The sequence below is a fragment of the Xyrauchen texanus genome, chromosome 27 (genome assembly GCF_025860055.1).
Source record: "Xyrauchen texanus isolate HMW12.3.18 chromosome 27, RBS_HiC_50CHRs, whole genome shotgun sequence".
Taxonomy (NCBI): Eukaryota; Metazoa; Chordata; class Actinopteri; order Cypriniformes; family Catostomidae; genus Xyrauchen; species Xyrauchen texanus.
In genome coordinates, this window is record NC_068302.1 from 2,776,833 (window position 1) to 2,782,832 (window position 6,000).

A 6,000-nucleotide genomic window follows, 5' to 3' on the forward strand; every position below is an offset into this window, starting at 1 on the left:
ACACGACCGTGGTGGGTCTCATCAGCAAGAACAACGAGTCAGCATACAGAGAGGAGGTGCAGCGGCTGACGAACTGGTGTAGAGCCAACAACCTCTCCCTGAATGACGACAAAACAAAAGAGATGGTTGTTGACTTTAGGAGAGCACAAGGTGAACACACTCCGCTGAACATCGACGGCTCCTCTGTGGAGATCGTCAAAAGCACCAAATTCCTTGGTGTTCACTTGGCGGAGAGCCTCACCTGGTCCCTCAATACCAGCTCTATCACCAAGAAAGCCCAGCAGCGTCTCTACTTTCTTCGAAGGCTGAGGAAAGCACATCTCCCAACCCCCATCCTCACTACATTCTATAGAGGGACTATTGAGAGCATCCTGAGCAGCTGCATCACTGCCTGGTTTGGGACTTGCACCGTTTCGGACCACAAAGCCCTGCAGAGGATAGTGAGGACAGCTGAGAAGATCATTGGGGTCTCTCTTCCCTCCATCAAAGACATTTACAAAAAACACTGTATCCGCAAAGCAACCAGCATTGTGGATGACCCCACACACCCCTCACACAAACTCTTTACCCTCCTCCCGTCTGGCAAGAGGTACCGAAGCATTCGGGCCCTCACGGCCAGACTGTGTAACAGCTTCTTCCCCAAGCCATCAGACTTCTCAATACTCAGAGACTGGTTTGACACACACGTGTCCTGAGTTGCACTTTAATAACTGTCACTTTATAACTGTCTGCTACCTCAATAACAGCTATGTGCATAGAACATTATCTCATAGTATGTTATGTTTACATTTTTAGAAACTGTCATCTTTTGCACTACTGAGTACTGGTCGGCGCTGCACTGTCTATTGTCCTGTTCATTGTCAGTAATTTGTTGTACTGTCCTGTACTTTTTGCACATGTTTGCACGTGCACTTTATATAGGTATATATAGGTAGTTTATATAGGTATTTTATTTCGTTGTGTAGTCTCATGTGGTCCTATGTTGGTCCTTTGTTGTTTTTATGTAGCACCATGGTCCTGGAGGAACGTTGTCTCGTTTTACTGTGTACTGTACTAACTGTATATGGTTGAAACGACAATAAAAACCACTTGACTTGACTTGACTTGATTTATTCACTTGATTTATTTATTTATTTACTTATGCACTTTAATGATTACAAAAGTCTCTTATCTTGACTTTTATCCTAACTTTCATCTTGTTTATATATCAATGGATATCAATTATAGATTGAATTACTTTCATAGTGTTTTATAAGCTGCTGCCTGGACTGAGCCAATAAAGAAATCTGAAATCTAAATCTTCTTCTAGGTCTTTGTCCCAGAGTGAGGCCCTTAAGAAGGAACTGGCAAGCTATAAATGCTGACAGTGATACAAATCCACTTCAGTGGTGAAATAAATTTGCCACAATTAGCAAAAATAGCAAATAAGTACTTATGTGTACCAGCAACTAATTCCCCCTCTGAGAGAGAATTTAATGCCAGTGGGAAAATGTGTCATACAACAGAGCATCTTGATAGGCTTGTAACAGTTGATAGGCTTGTAAAATAGGTTACCTAAATTACTCCAGTTGCACATCAGTGTAAAATGTAGTACTTAAATGACTTTGCTCTAAAGAAACTTATAGATTGAACGTTGTTTTGTACTTTTCATATTATTTTGGTATTACTGAATTTTAATCCTTGTGTTAATTTACATTAATGTAGTAAAATGTAGTATTGGTATTTTAGTACTTTGGTCTAAAGAAGATGACAGATTGCCCTTTGTGTTGTGCCTGGTTCTTAGCTTTCTCTTCTTATTATCATATTGGTACATTATAATAATTATGTCAGTAATAAATGTAGTACTTCTAATACAAGGAACAACAGATTGCACTTTGTTTTGTGACTTTCTCTTCATATTTTTATATTTATAAATAAAATATAAAATATGGTTTAAAAAATGTCCTTTGTGTTCATTTAGTAAATAGCAGTAAGTGGTCATTATGTCTTGATTATTTTTACTGGTGTCTAGTTCTTGCAGTAAACATTTTGTTTGTACTTCATATCAACTGATGTTCCATTCAAACCATAGCTTTCTGCTGGCAGGATGCAAATATATTGAGAAATATACTCACAGAACACGTTATTAGAACACCTGTGGACCTACTTATTCATGAAATTATCTAATCAGCCAATCATGTGGTGGTAATGCAATGCATAAAATCATGCAGATATGGGTCAGGAGCTTCAATTAATTTTCAAATCAACCATCAGAATGGGAAAAACTTTTGATCTCAGTGATTTTGAGAGTGGTATGATTGTTGGTGCCAGACGGGCTTGAGTATTTCTGTAATTGCTGATCTCCTGGGAATTTCATGCAGAACAGTCTCTGAGTTTATTCAGAATGGTGCCAAAAACAAAATACATCCAGGAAGCAGCAGTTCTGTGGACAGAAACGTCTTGTTGATGAGAGAGATCAATGGAGAATGCCCAGACTGGTTCGAGCTGACAGAAAGGCTTCTTTCTTCTTTAATCCTTAGCTGGTGATTGGGGAGCAGGTCGGCCCCCCAACCAATACACTGCTGTAGGTGCCGCTGGATTCAGTGTATTATTCATGATACGCTTCCACCCTTGGCGATCGGTGGTGATATTTCTAGACTCATCGATGGTCATTCGCTGGTTCCATAGGTCTTCCTCAATGTGTTTGAGCCATGTTTTCTTTGGTGCTGCTCATTGAACCCTCCATTGGACAAGTCGCTCTCGCCAGAGGAGCTTGTGTGGTAGCCAACTGGTGTTCATTCTGCAGATGTGGCCAAACTATCGCAGTCTGTGTTTTTGGATTTTTACTCTCCTGAAGGTTGATGGTCGCACCTAGTCTTGTTATGGTGGTGATCATGAAGAGAGACATCCAGAATCTGTCTCAGGCATCAGATTTTAAAGTCCTCAAGCTTTTTCATGTCAGGTTTGAGCAGAGTCCAAGTTTCCTAACCATACCGGAGAATTGGCAGGATCAGTGTTCGGAAGAGGTGAATTTTGGTCTTGATGGAGATATTGACCTTCTTCCAGAGGCACCATTTGAGGAAAGCAAACACTGCTGTTGCTTGGCCAATCCTGCTGTGTACTTCGGTGGTAGATGCCACTTACTTCTCCTGCACCAGTAAGGAAGCACCCCACCAGAAGTGGGCCTGCCTCTTCCCCCACTGTAGGTAAGGCTAAATAAAGGTTAGGAGTCTAGTTGATAAGGTTACTAAATATTAGTTAATGCATTAGGAATCATGAACAAACAATGAACAATATATTTTTATAGCATTTATTAATCTTTGTTAATGTTAGTTAATAAAAATAGAATTGTTCATTGTTAGTTCATGTTGGTTCATAGTGCATTAACTAATGTTAACATATACAACTTTTGATATAAAACATGTATTAATAAATTATGAAATTAACATGAATTAAAATGTATAAATGCTGTAAAAGTATTGTTCATTGTTAGTTCATGTTAACTTATGTTAACATAGTGTTATAATATGGGGTGGCTGTGGCTCAGGTAGTAGAGCGGGTTGGCCACTAATTGCAGGGTTGGCGGTTCGATTCCTGGCCCGCATGACTCTACATGCTGAAGACTCCTTGGGCAAGACACTGAACCCCAAGTTGCTCCCAATGACAGGCTAGCACCTTGCATGGCAGCTCTGCTGTCATTGGTGTGTGTGTGTGTGTGTGTGTGTGTGTGTGTGTGTGTGTGTGTGTGTGTGTGTGTGTGTGAGTCATAGTGTAAAGCGCTTTGAATACCACTAAGGTTAAAAAAGCACTATATAAGTGCAGACCATTTAATTTTAACAAATGTAACCTTGTTGTAGTCTTATTTAATACAAGCTTATTTTATTCTAAGAATATCGATGTACATACATTGCACTGGAGCGGCTCGGTGGCTTAGTGGGTTAAAAAATTATAAAAAACAGTTACAACAATATACCTGTAACACTGACAACATTGGTTGCTTCAAAATCAAATATAATTTTCTCAAAGCACACATTTTTTAAGCATTTAGCTGGTGCTTTAGGTTTATGACCAACAGATGGCAGTAGATTGAACCACGTACAGAAGCTTTGAGTAATGGACCCAATTTCAGTACATTTGTAATGTAATCCCCATTGCTTCAGAAAGCTATATTTTACCATAATTACCAAAAACAAAATAAAAAAACAGGATGCTCTAAATCAGGAATCCAAACCAGGGAATCTGAAGGGCAGAGCAACAGACAGACAGGACAGGACTGAGCACGGAAACCAAGAGGACAAAGGAAATATAAAGAAGGAGAAATGAGGGCAGATGAACAAATGATCAGGGAAACAAGGGAGTGGAGCAAGAAACAGAGAGCAAATAAATTCATTGTATAGCTGTTGCATTTAGGTATGTACTGGAAGTATTTCTCAGAGTACTGGAAGCTTCTGTTCAGAGGACAAATTCCTTCTGTGTGTGCGTGCGTGAGTGCATCTGGGCAATATCACTGCAATTTCTGATGGTATCATTTGGTAATACCATGATATTTTAATATACAATTACCATATTTGGGTTATTCTCTGATTACAGGCATATTTCTGTCCCTGGGAAGTATTTCTAGGAAAAACACATTTCACATAACTATGTTAAATGCCCATAGTCAGTTTAGACAGAGACAGATCTAGACTTTTTTTTAATGTGTCTCAAGATAATTATTTTAGTAATTTATTTTATTTGTGTTTTATGGTAGAAAATGCATGTTTTGGTGTTGTCCCCAACCCCGAGTTTCAAATATAATTACTTTTAAATGAAAGATTTCCTACAAAATTTGCAAAAAAATACATCTGGATTTTGTTAATTTCTTTTAATTTAAACTTGTTTAACACTTATGTGTTAATGTGTTTCACTGTCCCCTTCAGCATTTTACTATCTGCATATCGCAGCTTCTTTTGGTATATTGCAGCACCGTTTTGCCACCCCTTCAGCTTATCGCAGCCCACTTTGGCATATTGCGGCCCATTTCGCTGACCACCGGCTGGGAAAAGTTCCGGTTCTCCCCAGGATCAGTCCACCGCTTCCCTTAATGCATCCATCATTACAACACACTATACAAAATGCACTGAAATAAAGTTTTTTCAACATTAAGTTTAATTGGTAGCCATGGTAACTTGAAATCCTAGTGGACCACATGTCTGTCAAGAAAGAAGACTGGTGTTTTGATGTCCTGAAAGGTAAGAAAAATTACTTCGACTTGCTAATCATCCATGATACTATTTTATTTATTTTTTTGCAAAAATGCCAAAGATGTCATCACAATCACAGTCATCACCAGCACGCCACAGCTTGTGATGGTGATTACGGGTTGTGGTGGTAATGACAACACACAATTCTGCCTCTATTTAAAATACCTGTTAATGTACCATTCTGTATTTACATGGTGCTTCAAGGTAATTCAAAGAAGCCCATGGTGCATGCCAAAAAAAAGTGTGTTAATGCTATGGTACTTTTTGTATTTCATGTTTCTCTGTGTTTTGATACTCTTTTGGTTGGAAAATGTATTTACCTCTATATATGTTGAATTTATTAAAAAGCTTCTTAATCACTGGTAAATATTAGGACACATTTGCAGGTTTAGTTTTCATTGATTATATTTAAATATCCACTGCAACCAGTGTTCTCTTTATTCTCCATATTTAAAACTATTTTGTCAGCATGTTGGTGAGGGAGAAAAATGCTCCAAAACATTCAGTGCATGCATGAGCAGTCTGAGTGATTCATAAACTGATTCAGGCCATTTTGCTATCACATGTGACCAAATCATTGTAAACAACTGACTCAAAAAAGAGATTCATTTGTAATTGGACATCTATTGTTCTAATTTAAAACCAGCGACAGTAAACACCGGACACGCGGCTTTATGTAAAATGCAGCCTTGTAGCTTTTGTCAATGCTACACAGCTACCATATGAACAAAATTGCTGTGGTGGTTTTGAAATCAAGCAGCTTATCAGCAGCAAAGCT